General features: G+C 33.9%; 2 long non-coding RNA genes and 1 pseudogene across 2 annotated transcripts; all 3 read right to left on the reverse strand.

Annotated features, from left to right (window-relative positions):
• Positions 1-111: 111 nt before the first annotated feature.
• Positions 112-8,170, reverse strand: LOC146920457 (uncharacterized). The gene is made up of 5 exons (XR_015011791.1): positions 7,892-8,170; positions 7,652-7,723; positions 1,939-6,357; positions 1,699-1,770; positions 112-404 (listed from the first exon to the last, which is right to left on the reverse strand). It is a non-coding gene; the product is annotated as an uncharacterized LOC146920457 (long non-coding RNA).
• Positions 8,171-10,358: 2,188 nt separating this feature from the next.
• Positions 10,359-11,272, reverse strand: LOC146920458 (uncharacterized). Its single transcript, XR_015011793.1, has 2 exons — positions 10,955-11,272; positions 10,359-10,783 (listed from the first exon to the last, which is right to left on the reverse strand). It is a non-coding gene; the product is annotated as an uncharacterized LOC146920458 (long non-coding RNA).
• A 2-nt stretch (positions 11,273-11,274) lies between these two features.
• LOC146920459 (receptor kinase-like protein Xa21) lies at positions 11,275-13,633 on the reverse strand (annotated as a pseudogene).
• Between the last annotated feature and the right edge of the window lie 8,134 nt (positions 13,634-21,767).

Here is a 21,767-nt window from a genome sequence, read left to right on the forward strand (position 1 = left end):
AGTGTTTTTCAATAAATATTTTGTCACGACCCAAGATTTAAAATCGTGACCGGCGCACGAACTAGAACATCCTAGTCCGGCAAGCCTATTGACAACACTAGAAAATTATAATTTAAACAACTTCCAAAGTACTCATTTAAAAATAATATCCACCGAAATTTCGGCAAAGTATCATCTGTATTTTCAATATTTTCCAAGATGTAAATCCTGTTCATATCAGCTAGAATTTAAAAAGTGACACTGTTTGTACAGTTATAAACAAAATATCATATACTTCAAATAGCTGCAGATATACCGACTCAACATAAACAAAAGAGTCTTCCACCAAAGGAAGCCTACCACAAGAGCAACAATGTTGAGACTCTGAGTATGTTAGCAGCTTGCTACTCAACTGCATTCTGAATCTGAAAAAAAATAGAAAATGAAAGAGTAAGTCACAAGGACTTAGTGAGAGATAACAACCACCACCAACTAGAAGGGAAACACACAAGGGCACGATTATTTACTTTCTCAAATCTAATGTCAATTTACAAAAATAGTAACCGTCTAAAATTCTAATAATCCGCAACCTTTTATACGCATGAAAATCCACACATGGTATATATTTCCAATCAAATAGGTATACTTCTACGAAAAGTCCAACATCGTAAAGACATGAAGATAACGTTACAAGCCTTTAAAAAAATAAATTGCCAAAAATCATAATAAAAGCCTCTAAAATATATTGTCGACAATCTTGATAAAAGCCTTTAAAGAAAATATAGAAAACTCCATTTAGTGAAAATAAACAAAATGGGTGAATCGAGAACTAGCTCCATCTCGTTGATAGCCCTCTCCTCCTAATGGTGGCCTTTCCATAGGGGCGGCTCCATCTAACGGATAGCTCTTTTCTCTCGACTCAAAACAAAGTGTAAAACATTTTCAATTAGGGAGTTTACCTCTCATTGATAGCCCTCTCCTCCTAATGGCGGCCTTTCCATAGGGGCGGCTCCATCTAACGGGGTAACTTTACCTAATTGAAATCACATACTAGGTGCACCTAGGTCGTCGCGATAATAATAGTTTTTCTCAAAACAAAATTTTCAAAATGTCTCTAAAACCATATTTCACAACATATTGAAACTTATGTCAAAATACGTTCATCAAAACTCAATCGAAAATCTACTACTTATCATCATAGGTAAATCCAAATTCAAATCCAAATATAGTCCATATTAATATCAAAATCTTCGAAAAACACAACTTCAAAACCATACTTAAGAACATATCAAAGCTAGTTTCACGAACATATTAAAAGTAGGAATTATCACAACAATGTATTTCCCGGAACATATTAATCCAATGCACAAAAATATGTGCAAATCAAATATCCATTTCAAGTCAACGTATAAATCATAAGTAGCCTAATTTGAGTTTATATTAATATCGAAAATTCCCAAAAACATATATCTCAAAACCGTATTTCTCCATGTCTCAAAATTCAAGTCAGAGTATATGCAACCATACCTCAATTTCAAATCTTTTGCAATGCAAATAGAGTATAGTTAAATTTGATGACTTTGAAATTATATAACAATGACGAAAAAAATGTTCAAAGGGTGTGTTCCCTAATTTGATAAATACTTTAACATATAAATTCAACAAAATATAGATAATAACGATAATTAAAATAAGTGATAGTGATCGTTATCAACTCACAGTTATGCCGAATTGACCAAATTTTCTCTCCAGCCACTCCCGTAGAAGCAAGCAAAGTATCCAGTGCCCAATCTGAGCATCGGTAATATTTTTAAGATTAAAATGAGTATTCTAAAAAATTTCTAACTATATGCAGCCCTAAATTCCTTCCATACCTACTCTAAACTCTATAATAAGTTTCTAAATCAAACTACACATAGCTAGAGATGCCTTAATTGAATTATGGGTTGTGTAAATTACCTCAAAGAATCTTTGAGCCACTTTCATTGTATGGGCATCCTTCTCCTTTCTTAACCCACCAACACTAACTCAAAATCCTACCCAAGAGAACTTGTGAGAGTATTAGAAATCTTTGATTAGGTGTGAAATTGACCTCATGAGTGTATGGAAGAAATATGGCATATTGAAAGAAAGAGGAAATGGTGTATTGAAGGAGGGTAGTAGAAGTGGAACCTGATAGAGAGATATGGAAGCTTCGGGAGAAATAAAAAAAAATGGGTGGCTCTCTATATTTTTATATTCTTTTTATATTTGCTGTCCTTTTTTTTTTTTAAAAAACAAAAATAATAAAATTTTTTGAAACGGTGCGTTTCATTCTTCCCCCCTTAAAAAAATTCGTCCTCGAATTTTAACCACTACTAGCGTTGGTTTTAACTAAACGCGGTTCCTTTTCACACATCACTTGTTTGGATTACCAAGTTGTTTCTTCACCGAAAGGTCCATGACATAAACCTTTACCAAAACGGTATTCTTAGAACATAAAGATCTCACTTTCTTATCTATCATAGCTGTCTTATGGTTCTTGTAAGACATACTCGTCTAACTGTACATCTTCATGATTATCTCCATGAGAAGGGTCATAAAGGTAATTCTAAAGCACAAATATATAAAAGAGCATATGCGCACTCGAGAAATTCAATGGAAGTGCAGGGTGGTAAGCTACAAGTCCGAACTACTGCCAAATCTCAAACGTTTCAATAAACCTTGAACTAGTTTGCTCAAGTTTGAAAAACCACCCTACATTGGTGAAAATTGTAAGAATACATGTTCTCACACTGAACTCTAAGGGACGACTCCTCTCGTCATAATAAAATTTTCCCTATTTCGAGTTGCCACAAAATGATCTCAGATCAACCAACAATTTCAAGGACATCTTGAATAACCTCTGGACCCACTAATTTAGACCCTCAACCTCAAACAATCTTATATGAGACATACATCGTCTTTTATACAATGCTTCAAAACGTATCACTTTACTAGTAGATTGGTAGCTACTTATATTCAAATTCCATCATAGGCAAACATAGGTTCCAACTCCCTCTAAGATCAAGAAACAGAAGCACATAGCATATCCTCTACATTTTGCATAGTTTTCACAAATTGACCATCAATCTTAAGTTGTACTAAGATTCAAATGGGTTTTCAATTCACATTTGAAAGACTTCCAAAGCTCAACAATAAATTCAATTTCGCGGTTAAAGATAATGGGCAACAACATACCATACAAGGTGACAATCTCATCTAACATGAACCCTAGCATACTAAGGCGTAATATTAGTAGTCTTTACAAATAAGAAATATGCAGACTTAGGCATCCAGTCTATAATCACCCACACTAAGTCATAACCTTTTTGAGTTAATGGTCTTGAAATGAAATCCACAATAACACATTCACACTTTAATTCACGTATTCCAACAAGTCGAAGTAAACTTGCAAGCTGTTGGTGCTCAGGATTTACTTGTTAGCACACTAAACACTTAGAGACAAAATCGGTTACATTCCTTTTCATCTACTTCAAGCAGTACAATTATCTCAAATCTTAGTATATCTTAATAGAATCTGGTGAATAATATAACAATAATGATAAACCTCTTCTTTATAGTCTTCTCCCTAAATCACCAACGTTTGGAACACACAATCGACACTTCAACCATAAAACATTGTCTAAATCAACTAAGAAGTTTGTAACTTTACTATTCCTCCCATTATCTATCAACTTTACCTAGTCTAAATCTTAACTGAGTCTCCCTGATATTGTAAACTATGGTGGAACAAATTTACACAAGACCAATAATTCCATTGAATGATCAAGCTCAAATTGAATCCCACTTCCAACAAGTTTGTGTAACCCTTTAATTATAAGTCATCTTTATTTCGACAAAATGAGTAAGACTACCCATGTACTTCCTACCTAAAGCATCTACAACAACATTGTCTTCCCAAGGTGATACAAATCCGTGCAATCAAAAAAATTTCAAGATAGCTCCATCCACCTTCTTTGCCTTAAATTTAAACCTCGTTGTTGAAAGGTATACTTACAACTCTCTTGATCGGTATAAATCTAACAAGTCTTGTCATGTTGATATACATCCAAATCTTAAGAGACAAACTACTACTGCCATATTTAAATCTTTTGTAAAAATAGTTTGGGTCCTTCTTTCTTATTTAAACAATATTAGGACTTCCCAAGGAAAAGAATTTGGGCGAATAAATCTCTTATTGAGAAAATCATGAGCTTCTCTTCTAACACCTAAAGTTCTGCTAACTATTTGATCGAAAGGTATAGATGTCGTTGAGTGTTAAGAACCAAATCTATAGAAAACTTAACCTTCTTATCATGAGGCAATCTAGGAAATTCTTCTGGAAAAACATTAGGAAACCTACACACTTTTGGAACTTCTTATAATTCTTCTGAACTCACTTTGTATATCCATAAGCAAAACCAATTATCCATGACAACTCCTTTTCAATAACTTCTTAGATCCTAAACTTGAGATCAAATTATATGGTACAGAATCACATTCTCCTTGAAAAAGGATAAAAGCGATTATCCAATATCTCAACTTTCAATGCCTAGTTATAATAGGTGAACGTGGTATGATGGAAGGATAACCAATTTATGCTCAAATCCTATCAAAATCTATACTAAAGCTATTGTGTTAATAAATGATTAGATAATGGTTGTGTTGTAGCTGCCAAGGACAATCCCTCCTGACATGACATACTTAACCAATGTAAAATCAAAATTACTAAGAAAAAGTGTATTATCTATATGCCCCTTGATCTAATCTACAACTCTACTCAAAAGTTTGTCTGCTGGAACCATCCTTCTATGGTATTGATATTGGTTTATCCCTAATGACCAAATATATTTTCACCACCACGATTAAAATAATCATTGTATAATCATTCAACTCGTTTCTTGCGAGAATATGGTTTACTACCTCCCTTAAGATTTTGTTCCCTAATCTGAATTGTCAAGTTCGAAACCTCCGCAAAGTAACACAAATAGATCTAACGACAAATCCAATTAAGTATTTCCTTAGTCTTCTATTGAACCACTTGAAATGCATCTCTTCTATAATAGGGGAAGGAAGGTAACTTTGAAGCTCTGTAAAATGGGATTTGTACTCTAAAATTGACATATCCTCAGTTTATTTCGATCTTTCATACTTGTGAGTTAATCCATCTCCAACACTTTTATAGAAGAAAATGAGTCGTAAACAATCAAGTGGTCTCACTTTATTCCAACACAGTGAACCTCATTGTTTTACGCATTTAAGTGTATCTAACCTATCATATAACACATCTTTCAACTTAAATTATATCAACTCCCCCATTCTTATATCTAAGAATCCTAATGCTCTTTGTAACCTCTCTAGATTGTTAATGAATTTTTGTAGATCCTCACTTAAATCTGAATAGCTTCTAGTTGACGGAAAACATTTCTCTGCTCTTGATTACCATGTTGTTATTGTCCAACAACAACCACCTCCAACAACTTGTTACACAAGCCAACAATAATCTCTATCATCATTTGATTTCTTCGTACTTCTCTAGGAACCTCAACATTAAATACTCCTACAACTCAGTCACGTTTGTCAACGTAAATGCTATGTCCTTTATCATCATTTTTATTTTTTTAAGTCAACCATGAGAACAGCCCGAATGACAGCCTATTTGACTAAGGTTTTACGGTTCGGCTTTAAATTCGCAAGGAACCAATTTCCCTTCTAGTGGAGATCTTGTTAATGGGTGACACCCTCACTAAATGAAAGAAAAATGACCGAATATAGGACAAGACGACAAGCAGATTGAGACCAGTCAAAGACCAAAAGAAATCACAGGAGTAAACAACAAGTGAGACTACCATAGAGTGCTAATAGCTTTTTGCGAGTAAATGGTGCCGCGGTTCACAATTTACTAACAAAAACCTATTATTACTCTATGTCTGCAGCTATTAGGACCTACAACCAGGAGCTCTGATACCAACTTTGTCACGACCCAAGATTTAAAATCGTGACCGGCGCACGAACTAGAACATCCTAGTCCGGCAAGCCTATTGACAACACTAGAAAATTATAATTTAAACAACTTCCAAAGTACTCATTTAAAAATAATATCCACCGAAATTTCGGCAAAGTATCATCTGTATTTTCAATATTTTCCAAGATGTAAATCCTGTTCATATCAGCTAGAATTTAAAAAGTGACACTGTTTGTACAGTTATAAACAAAATATCATATACTTCAAATAGCTGCAGATATACCGACTCAACATAAACAAAAGAGTCTTCCACCAAAGGAAGCCTACCACAAGAGCAACAATGTTGAGACTCTGAGTATGTTAGCAGCTTGCTACTCAACTGCATTCTGAATCTGAAAAAAAATAGAAAATGAAAGAGTAAGTCACAAGGACTTAGTGAGAGATAACAACCACCACCAACTAGAAGGGAAACACACAAGGGCACGATTATTTACTTTCTCAAATCTAATGTCAATTTACAAAAATAGTAACCGTCTAAAATTCTAATAATCCGCAACCTTTTATACGCATGAAAATCCACACATGGTATATATTTCCAATCAAATAGGTATACTTCTACGAAAAGTCCAACATCGTAAAGACATGAAGATAACGTTACAAGCCTTTAAAAAAATAAATTGCCAAAAATCATAATAAAAGCCTCTAAAATATATTGTCGACAATCTTGATAAAAGCCTTTAAAGAAAATATAGAAAACTCCATTTAGTGAAAATAAACAAAATGGGTGAATCGAGAACTAGCTCCATCTCGTTGATAGCCCTCTCCTCCTAATGGTGGCCTTTCCATAGGGGCGGCTCCATCTAACGGATAGCTCTTTTCTCTCGACTCAAAACAAAGTGTAAAACATTTTCAATTAGGGAGTTTACCTCTCATTGATAGCCCTCTCCTCCTAATGGCGGCCTTTCCATAGGGGCGGCTCCATCTAACGGGGTAACTTTACCTAATTGAAATCACATACTAGGTGCACCTAGGTCGTCGCGATAATAATAGTTTTTCTCAAAACAAAATTTTCAAAATGTCTCTAAAACCATATTTCACAACATATTGAAACTTATGTCAAAATACGTTCATCAAAACTCAATCGAAAATCTACTACTTATCATCATAGGTAAATCCAAATTCAAATCCAAATATAGTCCATATTAATATCAAAATCTTCGAAAAACACAACTTCAAAACCATACTTAAGAACATATCAAAGCTAGTTTCACGAACATATTAAAAGTAGGAATTATCACAACAATGTATTTCCCGGAACATATTAATCCAATGCACAAAAATATGTGCAAATCAAATATCCATTTCAAGTCAACGTATAAATCATAAGTAGCCTAATTTGAGTTTATATTAATATCGAAAATTCCCAAAAACATATATCTCAAAACCGTATTTCTCCATGTCTCAAAATTCAAGTCAGAGTATATGCAACCATACCTCAATTTCAAATCTTTTGCAATGCAAATAGAGTATAGTTAAATTTGATGACTTTGAAATTATATAACAATGACGAAAAAAATGTTCAAAGGGTGTGTTCCCTAATTTGATAAATACTTTAACATATAAATTCAACAAAATATAGATAATAACGATAATTAAAATAAGTGATAGTGATCGTTATCAACTCACAGTTATGCCGAATTGACCAAATTTTCTCTCCAGCCACTCCCGTAGAAGCAAGCAAAGTATCCAGTGCCCAATCTGAGCATCGGTAATATTTTTAAGATTAAAATGAGTATTCTAAAAAATTTCTAACTATATGCAGCCCTAAATTCCTTCCATACCTACTCTAAACTCTATAATAAGTTTCTAAATCAAACTACACATAGCTAGAGATGCCTTAATTGAATTATGGGTTGTGTAAATTACCTCAAAGAATCTTTGAGCCACTTTCATTGTATGGGCATCCTTCTCCTTTCTTAACCCACCAACACTAACTCAAAATCCTACCCAAGAGAACTTGTGAGAGTATTAGAAATCTTTGATTAGGTGTGAAATTGACCTCATGAGTGTATGGAAGAAATATGGCATATTGAAAGAAAGAGGAAATGGTGAATTGAAGGAGGGTAGTAGAAGTGGAACCTGATAGAGAGATATGGAAGCTTCGGGAGAAATAAAAAAAAAATGGGTGGCTCTCTATATTTTTATATTCTTTTTATATTTGCTGTCCTTTTTTTTTTTTAAAAAACAAAAATAATAAAATTTTTTGAAACAGTGCGTTTCATATTTACCATTAATAAAATCTTTAACACGTCCTATGTTAGGATTACCCTTATGTTTTGGTCAAAATTCGTAGTAAATTCATAGCAACATTGTCAGTTGGCCCACAGACATGACCATAAATTCTTATCATATCTTCCACCCATAAAACTTAATCAAACTGAAAGTTGGAATATAACTCAGAGTCAATGTGAAGAGAGCTGGTCTAATAAATTTTAATTGTATATGAAATCTAAAAATATACTGTATGGAGTATTTTTTTGTCTGAATACAAAGTCTGTTTATTTATAAAAATAAGGGTTAATTATGTTTCTAGTCCCTATAAAATAGCGACCTTGTAAGTTTAGTCCCTACTTAATTTTAATAGCATTTTTAGTCCCTAATTTTGTTTTTCTGCACTGAGTATTAGTCCCTACTCAATTCAAATTTGTTTAATTTATGCTTAAACTCTTAAATTTATGAACAATTTTTTGCAGACATGTTTAGAACATTACTAAAAGTTCGTCCGCAAAAAATTATTGCAAAATTTGATTTCTACATCCAGATTTTATTACTTTTTATCTTTAACTGTTGTCGTTTTAAAAAATTCATATTTAATTCATTTCATGTCAGAAAATTCTAAATTTTAGTAAACGAACCTTTCATAGTGTTCTAATCTTGTCTCAAAAAAATCGTTCAAAAATTTAAGAGTTTAAGGATAATTAATCAAACTTTGTTTTAGCAGGGACTAAAATTATAAGTAATTTTTTTTATAGGGACTAAAAATGCTATTAAAATTAAGTAGGGACTAAACTTACAAGGTCGCTATTTTATAGGGACTAGAAACATAATTAACCCTAAAAATAATCAAAAATATCTTTTTGTTGATAGGAAAACACCCACATCATAATAAACTTTTTGAACAAGAAATGATTAATGAATGATGATAAGTGTCGGTACAACCACAAAATAAAATCTTATGAGGGTTGATTTATACCTTTCTAATTATTTTACTATTATTTACCATCTTTGAAGTTAGGTAGATGAATCAAAATGATTCATTTAGGTTGAAGTTAGGTTGGGGGTTAGTTTTAAGTTGGAACTTGGGAGTGAGATACAATTGAATTATGAAAGAGAGACAAAAAATAAAAATATTGTAGTTAATTTAATTCAATTGATATGGACATTAGTATAATATATGCAGGGGTTAAAATTTGAACTCTGAATCAAAAAACATTGTAATGAGTTTAAATTAGGCCCTAAAATCATCAGTTCTAACTCCAAACTTATGTTTTATGTTGAGAGAATTTTTCCTTCCTCCAATCAATTATGTTATTTTTCATTTGTGGACCCATGAGAATAATAGACATTAAAAATCTAACATTAATACTTTATTGATATCGTAAAAAAATAAAATAAAAATCCCCCTTTAAGTTCTTTTGCTTTGTCCTAATTTGTGGCATTTTCTTTTTGACGTAATGTCTGACAATTTCATTAAAAAGCTACTGCTTGCGTTTTTTTTTATTTAAAAAAAAGATGCTGCTAGTGTATTATTAGTAGAAAACTTAAAGTTGGTCAAGTAATAAAAATGTTGTATTTTTCGGTAAGTCATCATGGATTGGATTAGTATTTGTAGTGGGTATTCTTAATTCTCTCCTCTCTTGAAACTACACTATTAATTCCTAGACTTGATGTGCGTAATCGTCTTCTAAGGAGATATCTTTTTTTATGTGTTAGAACTAGAATTCACTTTACAAATGACGTGAACTAGAATTTCCTTATTGCTGATTTTCACATTGAGCAGATCAAGAATTAATGCATGAATTCAATATGACTAATTTAAATCCAAAACATGGTCTTTTTGTGGACTTTATTATATAAAATTACTCAAATTCAGATGCTGGTTACAACAGTTTGTCCCACCAATTTACATCTCTTTTCATTTGTTCTTCTGTGTTACGGCGGAACTCTGTTGTCCTAATTTCTGGCATTTTCATTAGAAAGCTACTGCTAGTGTATTAAATTATCAGTAGAAAACTTAAAATTGATCCTCTTTTCTTTAATGCATCAAGATGTGCTCTTTTCATATATGGGACTATATTATGGCTTGCTTAGACAATATATTTTCAGCCCCGGATAATGAAAACATATCAGAAGAAATATGCTTTGTGGATTTTAAGGACATAGAAAACTTATATTACATGCCAACTTAATTCCTATGGATCAACTATATAAGATTCAATAGCTTCCTTGCTAGAATGATGAAATATCCAAAGCACACAGAAATTTCATGGTGACAGCATGTTTTCTCAAAACCTCAAACACAAAGGTATTACTATTAACATAAATAGTTTGAGAAAATTAGATGATTTTTCAATAAAATTTGGTAACTCTTAAGAGTGATATGAGGAATACATGAAGGATGATTTTATCAAACTATTATGGACCAGCATTCAGCTCTAGTGGCAATGCTCACGGGTATCAACAATTAGACAGACACTTCTCTTTCCTAAATGACCGCAAAAGTCTATTTCGCCTTCAACTAATCACGAGTATGAACACCTGAAATTGAAAAGAAACTCATTAAATTTGCTTATTTTAGTTTAGGAATTTTCAAATGTATAGTAAGATGGAAGAGAATTAAATAAACTACACGAGTACTTAATCAGATTAGAGCATAAGCTAATGGCATATACACACAGTTAAGCATCTAAAAGTCTCAATCAATCTTACCAGCAAGATAAGCCTTTTTGATTATGCTTAATTCTCTGGTGACATCAATTATATTCATTCTTTCTTTAGGTGACTCCACTGAACAAGCAAGTCCAATCCTAAAAAGTGAAACTAAGCACTTCTCTACATTTGCAGTGAAATTGCCACCGGTGATTCCATCTTCTATTGTTTGCTTGTACATTTCTTGGTACAAGATGTGGGTCCAAAATATGTATAACATTATTAGGCAATGAAATTTCAACAAACATATGCAGATTTTGACCATCAACAAACATTTCATCAACTGGTCTCCTTCCTGTAAGAATTTCCAACAAAAGCCATTGTTCTAATCTTTCATTGTTCATGTACTCAAAAACTAAAGCTTTAAATTCTTGACCTTTGAAATCTGTACTTGAACAACATGTGAAAATCTTGACCAAATTTCGATGTCTAATATTTTTTAGTACATTACATTCAGCAACGAAACTCTTGTGAGCTCCCTTCTTTTGAAGGTTTAGGACCTTTATGGCAACGACTTTATTTTCTGATACAAGATTTCCTTTGTACACAGAACTAAAACTTCCTGATCCAACTAAGTTTCTAGCAGAAAACCCATCAGTTCTTTGGTGAAGGTCCTAGTATGAAACTTTTGCTAGTGTGTCAATTTTTGGTAAATCAGAATTTTGTTTCTTGTTTGTTTTCCTCATCCAGTAGATAGTTAAAATAATTGTCACCATAAGAAGAATAGGTACCACACTAACTATCACTACTATCAACCTGATTTTATGGTGTTTAATATCTCTGGCAAGGCATGGCTGTAGATGAAGCTCTAAAATACCTCCACAAAGCTTATTGTTTCCAGTCACGATTAACTCACTTACATTTCCAAAGACACCTTCTTTTGGTACCTCTCCTTCCAACATGTTGAAAGAAACATTCAAGTGTTCTAAAACTGATATATTTTGTAGAAGATTAGGAATTGGTCCATACAACCGATTTCTTGACATGTCTAAGTATTTAAGACCTTTAAGTAAAGCCAGTGAGGATGGTATGGTTCCATTGAAGGAATTACCTTGCAAAAAGAGGTATTCTAAGCCTATGCATTTGCCAATAGTTTTAGGAATGTCACCAGATAAATGATTCTCTGAGAGATCTAGCATGTTGATGCTTATTAGCATACCCACATCTCTCGGTAGGCTACCACTCAACGAGTTTTTTGACAAGTTCAGTACGATTGATAACGAAGAAAGACTAAAAACCTCTAAGGGTATGGTTCCTCTAAGATTATTTTGTGAAAGGTCTAGGGCTTGTAACTTTTTGCAATTTCCTATGCTTGAAGGAATATTTCCTTCCAACATGTTATCTCCTGCACTCAAATAAAATAAATGACCGAGGTTGCCTATGATGATTGGTATCTCTCCTGACAACTTATTTCCATTCAATTCTAACTTTTGCATTTTCTCAAACTTTCCGAACGTAGTTGGAATATTGCCTTCAAAGTGATTATGTGACATGCTCAAGAGAGTTAAGCCAATTAGATTTCCGAGTTCTGAAGGAACTTTTCCTGAAATCTGATTACGCCCAAGATATAGTAGACTAAGTTGAGTGGATAAATTTCCTACCGAATTTGGCAAGTTACCTCCAAAATTATTAAAGGCTATAGAAATCCCTTGTAGTTTACTACAGTTTGTCAAGGATTTTAAAAACTCAAAATCCTTAGTTGAATTGTCTCCTAAACTGTTTTCTTCTAGATTTAACGTTTGGAGATCATATAACTTCCCTAGACTTGGAACTTGTCCGACCAAATTGTTTGTATCTAAGTCAAGTAGTTGTAGGGTTGAAGCATTAGCAATGGAAATAGGGATTGGACCTGAGAATTTATTTCTCCCGATTGCCAAATATTGAAGATTGAAGAGGGTGTTGAACATATTGGATGGAAGAGATCCATTAAATTTATTGAGTGAAGCCGCGATCAAAGTAAGAGATGACATTTTATAAAGACAAGAGGAAATGTACCATATAGTTTGTTGACGGACAGTGCTATCCATATCAAGTTTTTGAGGCTACACATTTCGTGTGGAATATCTCCTTCTACGTTATTATCACTCATTCCAAGGTATCTTAGGGATGAAAGATTCCCTATGACCAGTGGAATTCTTCCGGTGAAATTGTTTTTGGTAATATCCATCAGCTGGAGCTTATGAAGAGAGCTGATTCCATTTGGTATTTTACCAATAAAATGATTTTCATTTAAGGCTAAGACTTCAAGAACATACCAGCTTGTCATGTTTGTAGGAATCTCTCCTGTCATGGAGTTATTGTTAATTAGGATTTTCTTCAATCGGAACAACTGACCAAGTTCATGTGGAATTTTTCCGAAGAAACTATTGTTTGCAAGGTTGAGATTTATCAAAAAAGAAAGATTGCCAACATGCGGAGATATGACTCCATGCAAATTATAGCCATCTAAGTTAAACTCTATAACTCTTTGATTTATGGGATTACATGTAATTCCATGCCAGTTGCAGTAGTTTCTTGAAGTATTCCAAGAGGCCAAGATTCCATATGGGTCATTAGATATTGATTCTTTGAATTTGAGTAACGCCAAGTAATCTGTCTCATTTCCTAAGGTAGAGGTCATTGTATTTTGGACAAAGTTGAGAGCAAAGAGAAGAGATAACCAAAATGAAAATGTTGGAAACATGATTTGAAAAATAATTAAGGAACAAGGGGTTATTTTAGATTGTGAAATTTCACTATGTTGTATAGTTATTATATAGTGTTTTGAAAACTAAGTGGGAACACAAGATTCTTCCTCCTTTCATTGTTTTTCTGTTATGCATTTTAAATTACAAATATGAAGAATAAATGAACCATTACAAGAATCAAAATGGACCAAGTCCAATGACACTCACACACTAGCAACAAAACAACAGCCAAAAGACAAAACAAATGGCCTGCACAAATACACACAGATAATTCTAAGAAAGAACACCAAAACACCTATAGCCAAAAGAAACCATCAACCGTCTCCATTGTTTCAATAACGTCATTTGCAAAAATAAATTCATTTCTAGATTCCCATATCGTCCAGATTGTCTTGTGCCGGGTCAACCAAAACCTTTTCGCTCTTTCTTACCTCTAGTCACTCCGCTTATACAATCAAACAGTTAGAGCAAATTGGAGGAATCGCAATAATTAATCCAAGATAAAGTACAATTTGGAGAACTCAACATCAAGGAAGTTAATGTAGAAATTAAAATATGAAAAGTAGAATTCCGTCACCTACTTGTTAGATGGGGCATTGCATCCATTAAGAAATGTTACATGAAAGGTGGTTTTATTGGTAGAAAACTAGTTGACACAAAAACATACGAGAGTTAAAATAAAATTTATGCTAAGCATATCTTAAAACTACTTATTTACTTTCAATTCTAACTCTTGCATTTTCTCAAACTTCCCAAAAGTGGTTGGAATAACTCCTTCAAAGTGGTTTAGTTCCATGCTAAAGAGAGTTAAGACAATAAGATTACCTAGTTCTGAAGGAATTTGTCCTGATAAATGATTGGATAAACTGCCTACGAAATTATTGGATATAGAAATCACTTGTAGTCTACTACAATTCGTCAAGGACTTTAAGAACTCCAAATCCTTAGTTGAATCATCACCTAAATTGTTGAAGATCATGTAATTTCCCTAGATTTGGAACCTGTCCTACCAAAATGTTTTGATGACCTAAGTCAAGTGTTTGTAGAGATGAAGCATTTGCAATTGAAATAGGGATTGGACCTGACATTGGAGAGGGTGTTAAACATATTGGGTGGAAAATGTCAATGGAATTAATGACAAATCAGATTTTATAAGATTGCACATTTATTTGTAAATAGTCAAATAATCATTCTATCAATTAGCATAATTAGTTGTAAATGTATATATGTCAGTTTAGCTAATTTAGTGGGTTGAAAGTCAACTTGAAAGCTTGTAATTGCATTGTATTTATATGAGAAATCAGAATGAAGAGGGACACAGTTTTGACCCTCATTTCTCTTGGTCTCTCTGAGTTTAACATCCCTCATTTCTCTTAGTTTCTCTGAGTTTAACATGGTATCAGCCTAGGTTACAATCCAAGAACCTAGTCTGTTTTTCTTTTCTTTCACTTCTGTGTCTCGGTTATTTGTTTCCCAGTCCAGATTAACCTCTCGTTCTTGTTCAATACCTATTTCCATAGTCACATGTCTACCGAAAAGCATGAAATCTTGGTGGTTCGCCTTAATGGCAAAAACTACTCAACTTGGGCATTCCATTTCGAGATATTTGTCACAGGAAAAGATTTGTGGGGTCATGTTGATGGCAGCACTCCAGTTCCTGACAAAGAGAAAGATAAGGTTGCACATGGCAAATGGGTAGTCAAAGATGCTCAAGTCATGTCCTGGGTCCTAGGTTCTGTTGATCCAAACATTGTCCTGAATCTCCGACCTTACAAAACAGCAGCCACAATGTGGAATTACTTGAAGAAAGTCTACAATCAGAACAACGCCGCTCGAAGGTTCCAGCTTGAACACGACATAGCCTTATTTAAACAGGATAGTCTCTCCATCTCTGAATTTTACTCTCAATTCATGAATCTTTGGGCTGAATACACTGAGATAGTTTATGCAGACTTGACTTCTGAAGGTTTAAGTTCGGTACAATCTGTTCATGAAACTACCAAGCGAGATCAATTTCTTATGAAATTGAGATCTGAATTTGAAGGTATTCGGTCCAATCTCATGCATAGAAACCCTGTACCATCATTGGATGCATGTTTCAATGATCTGTTACGTGAAGAACAACGTCTACTGACACAGTCCATCATTGAAGATCAAAAATTGTCTACTGTTCCAGTGGCTTATGTGGCACGAGGAAAGACAAGAAGTCATGACATGAGTGCTGTTCAATGTTTCTGTTGCAAGAAATTGGGACATTATGCTTCAAACTGTCCAGACAAAGTCTGCAACTACTGCAAAAAAGACGGACATATTCTTAAGGAATGCCCAATAAGGCCACCAAGGAGAAATGTCACAGCCTTTACAACCTCGGTTGATTCATCTATTCCTAGCAACTCGGTCAATCCAGCACCGGTTCAGCAAAATGCTCCTACTGCTTCATCAGTGACCCCTGAAATGGTTCAACAAATGATCATTTCTGCCTTCTCTGCTCTAGGAATATCAGGTAAATCCTCTTCCTCATGGTACTTTGATTCGGGGGCTTCCAACCACATGACCAGCAATGCCCAATTTCTTACTAATATAAAAAAAATATTTTGGAAATCTAAAGATACATACTGCTGATGGAAATCAATTACCTATCACAGCCACCGGTGATATTTCTTCATCTCTAACAAATGTTTTTGTCTCTCCTGGTCTCACTAGTAATCTCATTTCGGTTGGTCAATTAGTTGAGAATGATTGTCAAGTACAATTCTCACAATCTGGTTGTCTTGTGCAGGATCAACAATCAGGGAAGATAATCGCGAAGGGGCCTAAAGTTGGACGTCTTTTCCCAATCCAGTTTTCATTACCTCAAAGTCTTTCTTTACCTTTACTTTCTTGTAATTCTGCTATTGTTGATTACCAAGTGTGGCATAAGCGTCTTGGACATCCAAACGCAAATGTACTTCATGAGTTGCTAAAATCAAATTTTCTTGGAAATAAACACACCCCATCACTTAATTCTGTTCATTTTGATTGCATTCCTTGTAAGCTTGGTAAAAGTAAAATTTTGCCATTTCCAACACATCAGTCTAATGTAACACAACCTTTTGATATAATCCATAGTGATGTTTGGGGTGTGGCACCTGTTATATCTCATGCTCATTACAAATATTTTGTAACTTTCATTGATGATTATAGTCGTTTCACATGGGTCTATTTTCTGCGATCAAAAGACGAAGTCTTTTCCACTTTCAAATTTTTTCATGCTTATGTTCAGACCCAATTTTCATCAAAAATCAAAATATTTCGCTCTGACAATGGGGGGGAATACATGTCCCACTCATTTCAAGAATTTTTGCAATCTAATGGCATTATATCTCAAAGGTCATGCCCCTCAACTCCACAACAAAATGGGGTAGCGGAAAGAAAAAACCGTCATTTGCTTGATGTTGTTCGCACCCTTTTGTTAGAGTCTCATGTGCCTTCACGATTTTGGTGTGAAGCTCTTTCCACTGCTGTCCATCTTATAAACAGAATGCCATCTCCATCAATAGGTAATGAATCCCCTTTCACTCGGTTATATGGCCACCCACCAAATTACTCCACTCTACGTGTCTTCGGTTGTGTGTGTTATGTCCATCTTCCTCCACAAGAACGCACCAAGCTTACTGCACAATCTGTTGAATGTGCTTTTCTTGGATATTCTCCTCATCAAAAGGGTTTTCTATGTTATGATCCTAACCTTCGTAGGATTCGGGTGTCTAGAAATGTCATATTCCAAGAAAATAAATATTTTTTTGCATCACATCATGACCTTGTCTCTTCTCCAGTTTCTGTTTTACCAATGTTTTCTAACTCTCATTCAGATCAACAATCATCTAAACCTCTCTTGACCTACAAAAGACGTAGTACTGCCACTCATGGGCCCCCTCAAGATAATTCCTTGGTTGCTGGTCCAGTAGAAGAACCAGAACCAGCTCCTCTACGACGCAGCTCACGCCAAAGCAATCCCCCAGAAAGGTATATCAATTGCATGACAGCAACATTATCTTCTATTCCTATTCCTTCCTCTTATAAACAGGCCATGGAGAATGATTGTTGGCAGAAAGCTATAGAATCTGAACTTCTTGCCTTAGAAGAAAATCAAACATGGGATATAGTGCCATGTCCCTCATCTGTTAAACCTTTAGGCAGCAAGTTTGTGTTCTCTATAAAGCTGCGCTCGGATGGATCTATAGATCGTTACAAGGCTCGTTTAGTTGTGCTTGGAAATAAGCAAGAATATGGACTAGACTATGATGAGACGTTTGCTCCGGTTGCCAAGATGACAACCGTGCGCACCATTCTTGCTATTGCTGCGTCACAAGCTTGGCCGTTACATCAAATGGATGTCAAAAACGCATTCCTTCACGGTGACCTTCAGGAGGAAGTTTACATCAAACTTCCTAATGGTATGCCTACACCTTCACCTAATACTGTTTGTAAACTAAAACGATCTTTGTATGGATTGAAACAGGCACCAAGAGTATGGTTTGAAAAGTTTCGATCGACACTAATTGGTTTTGAATTTTGTCAAAGTCAGTATGATCCATCTCTTTTCCTACAAAGAACTCCTAAAGGCATGGTGGTGCTTCTTGTTTACGTGGATGACATCGTTGTGACTGGTTCTGATCAAGATGCTATTTCTAGGATCAAAAACCTGTTGCATTCAACTTTTCATATGAAAGAGTTGGGCCGTCTCACTTATTTCTTGGGTTTAGAGGTGCATTATCATCATGAAGGTGTTTTTCTAAATCAACAAAAGTATATTCAAGACTTGGTCCAGCTAGCTGGACTCACAAATGCAACCCCTGTTGACACTCCCATGGAAGTTAATGTTAAATATAGAAGAGATGAAGGTGACCACCTTGATGATCCCACTCAATATCGCAAACTGGTGGGAAGTCTCATCTATGTAACTATCACTCGCCCAGATATTTCTTTTGCTGTACACACAGTTAGTAAGTTCATGCAAGCTCCACGACATTTTCATCTTTCAGCAGTACAACGAATCATTAGATATCTCCTTGGCACCCTAAAGCGTGGTTTATTTTTTCCTGTTGGTTCATCAATCAAACTCCAAGCATATAGTGATGCCGATTGGGCAGGCTGTCCAGACACAAGAAAATCTACTACTGGCTGGTGCATGTTCCTAGGAAATGCTCCTATTTCATGGAAATGTAAGAAACAAGATTCAGTCTCAAAATCATCCACTGAAGCAGAATACCGCGCAATGTCTGCTGCTTGTTCTGAAATAATATGGTTGCGTGGACTTCTAACAGAACTTGGATTCTCTCAAGAACAACCGACTCCGCTGCATGCTGACAACACTAGTGCCATTCAGATTGCAGCAAATCCAGTTTACCATGAACGGACGAAACACATCGAGGTTGATTGTCACTCTATTCGAGAAGCCTATGATCGAAGAATCATCAATCTACCACATGTCTCAACATCTGTTCAAACAGCAGACATTTTCACTAAAAGTTTGACACGTCAGCGGCACAATTTTCTACTTGGCAAATTGATGCTTGTAGATTTACCAGCATCAATTTGAGGGGGGATGTCAATGGAATTAATGACAAATCAGATTTTATAAGATTGCACATTTATTTGTAAATAGTCAAATAATCATTCTATCAATTAGCATAATTAGTTGTAAATGTATATATGTCAGTTTAGCTAATTTAGTGGGTTGAAAGTCAACTTGAAAGCTTGTAATTGCATTGTATTTATATGAGAAATCAGAATGAAGAGGGACACAGTTTTGACCCTCATTTCTCTTGGTCTCTCTGAGTTTAACATCCCTCATTTCTCTTAGTTTCTCTGAGTTTAACAGAAAAGGGCCATTAAAATAATGGAGTGCAACTGATATAATAGTAAGGGATGACATATTGTAAAGGCAGGAAGGAAATGTACCAGATAGTACTGCGAACTACTGACAATATTGTCAAGCTTTTAAGGCTGCACATTTCTTGTGGAATGTTTCCCTCTATGTAATTAATAGCCATTGAGAGTATGGTTAGTGATGAAAGATTACCTATGAATGGTGGAATTCGTTCACTTAAATTGTTATTTGAAATCCTCAATATCTGAAGTTTCGAAAGAGAACTGATTTCAAGAAAATAAAAGATTTCAAACATGGAGAAATATACCCTTCTAAGTCTAACTTTGCAACTCTTTGATGCAAGGGGTTGCATGTGACTCCATGCCAATTGCAGAAGTGTATTGAACTATTCCAAGAGGCTAAAACTCAATATGAATCATTTGAATATGTTTAGTTACATAACTGTGTAGGTACGTATACTTTTTTGATAGTTGAGTGGGAACACAAGAATATTCTTCCTCCTTACATTGATTTTTTGTTATACAATGGACAAAATGTCCCACATCGGTGAGAGTAGAAGTGTAGGAACAACTAAAGTGTATATAAAGGAAAGTTCTCAACGCCTTTGAGTGGACAACATTGCACCATTTTAATAATGGAGTGTTTCTATCGATTTGTTTTATTTAAAATTATAAATTAAAAAATTAGTGGCAGACCTATTAGCATGGTTTAATGAACTTATCCATTATAAAAGGATGCTATAGGTTTTACCACTAGTTATTTAATTATAAAATTTAAATAAAAAGTTGATAGTTACAAAAAAAAAAAGTTACAATATTAGTTATTAGTTATAAAATTTAAATAAAAAGTTGATAGTTACAAAAACAAAGTTACAATTTAAAAATTATTGTTAAATTTTGTGCGGCCGGACTTTGTATTTGAGTTTAATTTAATTTAAGTAGATTATCACTTTATTAAAGATTAAAAATTTGTTTAAATTTTAAACTCTCGGCATGTTCTTGTCAAAAAAAAAAACTCTCGCCATGTCCTCCTCGTGAACTTAGCTCAATTCGTATGAACAATGCATAAAATATGCAAGGTCTGAGGTTCGAACCCCGGCCATCAAAAAAAAAAATTTATGCACTTTCTTCTATGAAAAACTAAAACTTATATTCCCTACACTCTTATATTAACTATATACTTCCCTCCATGCAAAAGTAAAACTTATATGTTTAAATTACTATATACTTCCCTCCATGAAAAAGTGAATCTTATATGTTTAAATTACAACTCACTTAATAATTATCTTGTCAAAAAAAAACTCACTTAATAATTAAATATGCATTACACTTTATTATATTTTAACATAAATAAATATTTTTATGATATTTTTGAACAACCTATTTAAGAAAATAAATTCATTTTTTTGAATAAAATTAGAATATAAATTCATTTCTTTATTATATCAATGTCAAAGATAATTAAATTTAAATATTTTCTTATTAATTTTATAATTTAGAATATAAAATTCACTTTTAAATAACCATATTTTAGTCCTCGTGAGCTTAGCTCAGTTGGTTGGGACAATGCATAAAGTATGCAAGGTCCGGGGTTCAAACCCCCGCTACTACAAAAAAAAACCATATTTTAACGTAATTTTCACATATTTTAATTTTATTTTATGTTGTTTCATATTTTATATAGAGTTTAAAATTAGATGTTAATAGAATTGTGAATCAAAAATATGTTTACGGATTTTGATTATATTAAAATAAATTCGCAATATTATTTTATAATAGGGTTCAATATACTCAGCTAACTCAAAAAGCCTTCTGAACCTAACCTTCAAAACTCCCACATACATCAAGGTTCACACCAGAATAACTAGACGACCCATCACCAACACAACACCATAAGTTGTCGCTAAACCAATTCCCAACATCCAATCTAACCCTCGTGCCAGTACTAATTATAGGGTATAATCCAGGCTTTACGTATATTGAGTTTTAGAGTAGTGATAGCTACACTCTTTTTTTAAGACTCTCTTTAACATTCACTCTCTTATTGGTTTAAATCAATGCGAGTCTACAATTTGAAAATGGAACCCACATAAAGTGGTAGGACATACAATGGTTTTATCTAATAAGAGAGCGAGTTTTATAAAGATTGTTCAAAAGAGAATGATACTAGCATTCATCTTGAATTTTATATGAGTTTTATATGAGTTATTTTCAAACTTTACGTTTATTACACCACTATTTCAACAATTTACCCT

Source organism: Medicago sativa, chromosome 5 (genome assembly GCF_051527215.1).
Source record: "Medicago sativa cultivar Bolivia chromosome 5, Bolivia_mono, whole genome shotgun sequence".
NCBI lineage: Eukaryota > Viridiplantae > Streptophyta > Magnoliopsida > Fabales > Fabaceae > Medicago > Medicago sativa.